This window comes from Triticum dicoccoides, chromosome 7B (genome assembly GCF_002162155.2).
Source record: "Triticum dicoccoides isolate Atlit2015 ecotype Zavitan chromosome 7B, WEW_v2.0, whole genome shotgun sequence".
Lineage (NCBI taxonomy): Eukaryota > Viridiplantae > Streptophyta > Magnoliopsida > Poales > Poaceae > Triticum > Triticum dicoccoides.
The window spans coordinates 450,526,446-450,533,915 of record NC_041393.1 but is presented as its reverse complement, the minus strand read 5'-3'; positions in this window follow the sequence as shown (position 1 = coordinate 450,533,915).

The following is a 7,470-nucleotide window of genomic DNA, read 5'->3' as shown; positions in this document are numbered from 1 at the left end:
CACCTGGGAGGAGGCAGGGGGCGGCGTTCGTCGGGGTGGAGGGTTCCGGCGAGGGGCGTCGATGGGGGCGGGGCACGGTTGCCCCGATCCATATCCAGCGGGGGAGTGGGGTGTGGGTGCGTGAGTGGGTTAGGGTTTTGCGAGGTGTGGGGATAAGGAGAGGGAGTGGGGGCCGGCTGGGCCGTGCGGGTGGGCCAGTTGGGCTGGCCTGGCTGTCAGCTGGGCCGGTTGGCCCAGTGGGGGTCCCTTTTCTTTTCTTTTGTTTTTTACTTTTATTTATTTTACCTTTTCTGTTTTAGTTTTGTTTCCTATTATTTTAGTTTTATTAAAATACACACGTAGCATCTAATTTAGTATTTCAACTTAGTCCATAGTCACAAAAAGTCTAATCCTCAAATAAATTAGTTTGACATTTTATTAATTACAAAAGGTATTTAAATAATTGTTTTCACTATTGTTTTAATTGTTTTAGGGCCTTTAAACATTTCATCAAAGTTTGGTTTCTCCACCATAATTACCTATGTATTATTTGGTTCACTCCGAACATTTAAATCTTAATATTTGAAAACTTTTATTGTTTGCTCGATTTTGAATTTGAAATTCGAACTAGGTTCCGAACTAACGCGAGTTTATCCACTGTAACCGAGGTGACGTGGCATCATTAGTGGGGATTACTGTTGCTTAATTACCCGGGCGTCACAATTCTCCTCCACTACAAGAAATCTCGTCCCGAGATTTAAGAGGGGAGTAAGGGGAAAGTTCTGGCTACGATATTCTAACGGATCTTCTCGAAGAAGTTAATTCCTTTCATTGATGTCTTCAATCCTTTATTCCGATGCATCATGATAAACTTGTCATCATTTCTTCGGGAACTCCATCGTACTTACGAAAAGATAAGGGGCAGCTCACTACGACATAATGCTTTTGAGGGAAACAATCTGGGGTTAACCCATGAATTAGTATAAGATTATCTCTCGAGTTGAACATATGAAATACCTCGAGAGTAAGGTACGAAGGTACCATAATAGGCTCCAAGCGGATAGATAGTTGCTCGAAGCCTGAACCAGAGTGAGAAAGGGGTTCAGAGTAGCGAGAGTAAGTATTGCGTCTGATACCAGAATAGACCACTAGGACAGTGGCCCGTGGATTACATACGAGTCCACGCGCGAGGAATAACTTTGGGAATAGGGGGTGTACAGGACAGTCAGGTTTCGATCCTGTGGAACTGTGGGTTATGGGCCCACCATGTGGTTTTTCTTAAATAGGAGCAGTGACATCTTTCACGGTCATGATAGCAAGGCATGTCAGAGAGTACCAAGTCAGTTATGTCGGCATCAACGTTGGTACCAAGGGCGAGGGACGAAAAGAACCACTTTCCTGCTCGTTGAACGAGGCGGACCAATAGGCAAGGTTCTCGTCCATCGGTGGCTACCGGAATGTCATCAACAATAGTAACAGGGTCTTACTGATAGAATTGCACACCGAGGAGTTTACATAAGCAGTAGAATATTGCTGCTTAGATCATATAGATCACAAGAAAGGTTCAAACAACCAATGGAAAGTAAAATATGATTATCATATTAAACAGAACAATGGAAAGGAAAATGTGTCTAAACACATATTTCAGGGATACAAGCAGAGCATGATATCCGTGGCAGGATATAATGTAGACAACTCTTTAGGTAAGGGGGGAAGGAATCTCATGATATTACCCATACAACGGTGTTAGGATAAATGATAAATAAAATTTAGCATCGTGCTTCAAATGTTCCTGTTGAAAATCGGAGTACCATTGACATGCTTCGAGATAGCATTGACATGGTCTTCAGGTGAAGATCAGACTTTGGAAACATGAAGGATCCATCAGGAATAACTTGTAGAATAAGTCTTACAATTTCCTCCAGGAAGAATGGTTGTCCTTGCAAAAGAAATTATAACGATAGGTCCTCCACCCAGGGGGGGGGGGTGCTAGGCATGACATCATGTTACCGGGTCACGTAGAGATCAATGTTACAACTCTTGGAGATATGTCCCAACCATCATATCTGACCGAGATTCAGATCCGGTTGGTGTCAGGATACCTCAGACTTAGGATACCTGAGAAGAAAAAGGTGCAACGCAAATTGACGAGATGACATTGTAAGATTCTCGGGGAAATGAACTATGAAGTGATTTCCGTTATCAAGAGTCCATCATTAACCCAAGGAGAGGACAAGGAGGTGTCTGGTGAACTCAATAGCAATTCACCGAGATTCCCAAAAGATGGATGTCCACAATTAAGTGAACAAGGAGATAACATTTGTCAAGTCAAATGATATAAGGAAGTATGCTCGAGGAAAACATACACAATTAAACATTGGTTGAAAGGTGCGCCCGAAATATGGGTTGGGTTGCACGACCAATGTCAGAATGGTGATGCAATAATCAATAGCCTAAGAATGAACTTTCGACCATTAACTTCAAAGAGATAGGGTTGCTAGAAGGAAAGAATCCAAACCACACCGTTCACTTGTTGGAATTAACACAGGGACCAAGAAAGAATGGTGATGGTGAGAAGTATTTCTATGTCAAGAATTCTCAAGAGGTGGAACAAATCTCAGAACATTCTTGACATAAAGGACGGTAATACTCCAAGGTAAAGAAGAACAATTGCTGGATAGCAAGGAAACCAAGGTACAACACAAATTGTGAACAAGTTTGTGTTGGGGGGGGGAGGCAAGAATGTTGCCGATGATAACTCAAATCATCGAGGGACAAGGATGGTATTTCTCATCATGAATTCAATTGATATCCTGGATGAGCTCAGAATGTTGATGATCACGACACCTTTGTCGCGAGAGTTCATGAAGATGTAATCGATCGGCGACGACATCAAGTCAAAGTAATGATGAAGTGAAAGGTTATTGGAACCATGGGTACGACACAAACTCGAAATCAAGCTTGATGTTCAAGGACAGACGGTATGACGAGGAAGATCCATTGTAAGATTAGCTCACCGTCGAATTTTGTGCTCTGAGGAGAAGGACCCGGTAGCACAGTTAAAATTTAGCATGATAATGATATAGCCGATCAGGCTAGGAATGATGTGATCGGGTACAAACTCGTACTTATAAAAGCTTACCGAAGGGTTGTTGAACCGTAGTGTGGACTCGGTTCAGTTATTGGTGTCTTTGAGTGTTTAGTAATTCAGAGCCCGTGAAAAATTGGAATCAGTGGGAACGTAGCACTTGATGAAGAACTCATAAGAAGTTATGCAGTTCCATGATAATCTCGAGATACCAAGGGGTAATACTCGACGACAGATCAAAATAGAGGTTGGACTGGGGTATTGCTCTGCAGAAGACAAGTGCTTAAACTTGCACGAGATTTGGTATTTAAAGGAGAACATGGTCGGAACCACGATTGAAAAAGGCCAGATCCCAGATATAAGATGAACTTATACCAAGGGAATAATTAATTTTAAAAGAAGCTTCGATGAGAAGATCTACATTGTGTCTATGGGCATGAACACAAAGTTCAAGGTCGACTCCCACTTCTTCAATGTATAACCTTCCATTCACTTCTCGCATTTGATAAAGGCATTAGTGTTGAAAGTTTTACTTGGTGAAATACCAGATGAGTATGACTCGTGAAAACTTCCGAGTTCACACATATTAAGGAAGGCATAGGTTCAACCCATCCGGGCATCTTACGAACATATACCACAAACTTCGGGGTAATTAATACAAGCTCGAAAGTAGAGCATTGTTGGTCAAGCAGAGGATACAATGTACCAAAGGCATTATGTATCAGGGGAAAGAGCTCACAAGGTGATTAATTATGAAGGACATAAAATCCAACAAAGGAACCGATGGTCCACAACGGAGCTGGTGTGGGTATCGGTACTCTATCAAAGGAAGAAGGAATGCAAGTGCACCGGATTATAGAAACAACTGACTAACTCAAAGCTTAAATGCTAAGGAATTATGATTTCCAAAACAAGGGATCAGAAGCAGATGTTCTGATCAAGGATGGATCAATTGAATATACCAGAGGCACAATCGACGACAGATAGTTTGGTCGAGAACCAGCTCATGTTCAAAATGACGTCTGAGCCGGAAAGATAAATTCTAGGATCTGTTTGAGGATTGCGAGCATTCGCAACAAATCGAATCAATGGACTCAAAATGATAATGACAATGGATGCCAACAAGATTACTAGACTTATGGGATTAACCATAATGCAAGTAATCAAGAATTTCGAGAGCAATAGGATGCTCAGGATTTACGGAAGATCGAATGGTTTTTGGAGGATTGGTGACATACATGAATCAACTGGGGATGAGCGAATATTCGGTAAGTGCGAGAAATGATCCGTAGGGGTATTCAAGTGACAAGAACAGCAAGGCAGTAAGCTCAAGGGATTATCGAAACCACGACGAGTTTTTCAGGGTATCTTGTAATAACAAGACCAACTGGGGATGATATAAGAATAACAAATGTAAGTAGTTACCCATAAGGGTTGACGGTGGAAGGGGAATTGCAAACGCGATGAACACAAGTTCTCGGGTTAACAGCGGAAAGTATCTTCAGGGTCTTCACGTGCAGCAGACGATCATCAGTAATAAGGGGCTCTCCGGGTGAAAGTGATAACGAGATCCTAATGTTAGATTTAGCAAAATTCATTTAACCCGAATAGAAGAGAGATCAGAATCCCAGAGTAAAGGTCGAGGAGTAAAAGATCCTAGTACCACCCGATGGCGACGTGGGCCCGTAAGGCACACAACCATGTTAGTAAAAGTTTTGCAATGACTAGACTCGACTTCGGCCAAGGAGTGTGGAAGGGGGATTCCTACAGGCAGTCGGCTCTGATACCAACTTGTGACGTCCCCGATTCAATCGTACACTAATCATGCACGCAAATGTGTACGATCAAGATCAGGGACTCACGGGAAGATATCACAACACAACTCTACAAATAAAATAAGTCATACAAGCATCATAATACAAGCCAGGGGCCTCGAGGGCTCGAATACAAGTGCTCGATCATAGACGAGTCAGCGGAAGCAACAATATCTGAGTACAGACATAAGTTAAACAAGTTTGCCTTAAGAAGGCTAGCACAAACTGGGATACAGATCGAAAGAGGCGCAGGCCTCCTGCCTGGGATCCTCCTAACTACTCCTGGTCGTCGTCAGCGGGCTGCACGTAGTAGTAGGCACCTCCGGTGTAGTAGGGGTCGTCGTCGACGGTGGCGTCTGGCTCCTGGACTCCAGCATCTGGTTGCGACAACCAGAAAGAAAGGAAAGGGGGAAAAGGGGGGAGAAAGCAACCGTGAGTACTCATCCAAAGTACTCGCAAGCAAGGATCTACACTACATATGCATGGGTATATGTGTAAAAGGCCATATCGGTGGACTGAACTGTAGAATGCCAGAATAAAAGGGGGATAGCTAATCCTGTCGAGGACTACGCTTCTGGCAGCCTCCGTCTTGCAGCATGTAGAAGAGAGTAGATTGAAGTCCTCCAAGTAGTATCTCCAAGTAGCATCTCCAAGAGCATCGCATAGCATAATCCTACCCGGCGATCCTCCCCTCGTCGCCCTGTGGAAAAGCGATCACCGGGTTGTCTGTGGAACTTGGAAGGGTGTGTTTTATTAAGTATCCGGTTCTAGTTGTCATAAGGTCAAGGTACAACTCCAAGTCGTCCTGTTACCGAAGATCACGGCTATTCGAATAGATTAACTTCCCTGCAGGGGTGCACCAACTTACCCAACACGTTTGATCCCATTTGGCCGGACACACTTTCCTGGGTCATGCCCGGCCGCGGAAGATCAACACGTTGCAGCCCCACCTAGGCACAACAGAGAGGCCAGCACGCCGGTCTAAACCTAAGCGCACAGGGGTCTGGGCCCATCGCCCATAGCACACCTGCACGTTGCGAGGGCGGCCGGAAGCAGACCTAGCCTAGCAGGCGTTCCAGTCCAATCGGGCGCGCGCCGCTCCATCGCTGACGTCTGAAGTGCTTCGGCTGATACCACGACGCCGAGTGCCCATATCTTTCCCACGTAGTTGGTTAGTGCGTATAGGCTCGTAGCCAACTCAGATCAAACACCAAGATCTCGTTAAGCGTGTTAAGTATCCGCGAACGCCGAACAGGGCCAGGCCCACCTCTCTCCTAGGCGGTCTCAACCTGCCCCGTCGCTCCGCCACAAAGATCCATCCAGAGGGCCGTCGGGACAAAGGTCCTTTCAGCCCCCAATCCGTGAATCACTCGCGGGTACTCTTCGAGCTGACCCGACTTTAGTCTCCATCTGTATAGCATGTAAGTATGTATAATATATACCCGTGATCACCTCCCGAGTGATCACGGCCCTATAGTATAGCAAGGCAGACTGACAAGAATGTAGGGCCAAAGGTGATAAACTAGCATCCTATACTAAGCATTTAGGATTGCGGGTAAGGTATCAATGACTGTAGCAGCAATGACAGGCTATGCATCAGAATAGGATTAACGGAAAGCAGTAACATGCTACACTACTCTAATGCAAGCAGTATAGAGTAGAATAGGCGATATCTGGTGATCAAGGGGGGGGGGCTTGCCTGGTTGCTCTGGCAAGAGAGAGGGGTCGTCAACTCCGTAGTCAAACTGGGCAGCAGCAGCGTCGGTCTCGTAGTCTACCGGAGAGAAGAGGGGGAAGAAACAATGAATACAATGCAAACAAATGCATATCGATGCATGACATGACAAGTAACAATGCTAGGTGTGCCCAATCGCGGTAGTAGGTGATACCGACGAAGGGGGGAAACAACCGGGAAAGTATTCCCGGTGTTTCGCGTTTTCGGACAAATGAACCGGAGGGGGAAAGTTGCGTGTTTGGTATGTTAGAGGTGTGTGGTGGACGAACGGGCTGCGTATCCGGGTTCGTCTCGTCATTCTGAGCAACTTTCATGTAGAAAGTATTTTCATCTGAGCTACGGTTTATTTTCTATTAATTTTAAAAGATTTAAATCATTTTCAGGATTTATTTAATTATTTTAATGCAACATTATCCAGAACAGTGATTGCTGATGTCAGCATGACGTCAGCATGATGTCAGCAGTCAACGTTGACCATTCACCTGGTCAACCTGACGTGTGGGTCCAGTGGGACCCACCTGTCATTCTCTGTTTAGTTTGATTACAGATTAGTTAATTTAGTTAGTGATTAGGTTAATCTAATCAGGATTAATTAACTTAATTACTTAATTAATTAATTAATTAATATTTTAATTATTTTAGTTATTGTTTATTTATTTATTTAATATATATATATATATATATATTTATTTTAATTCCTTTTTCTTTTCTTTTTTTTAAACGTTCTGGGGTGGGGCCCCAAGGTCAGTGGCTCAGGGGGAGCCCTAACGGGCGAACGGGCACCGGTCCCGGGCGCACCCGAGCGGGCACTCGCCCGTAGGGCGGGACGAGGCCGTCGGGGCACCGACGGCGGG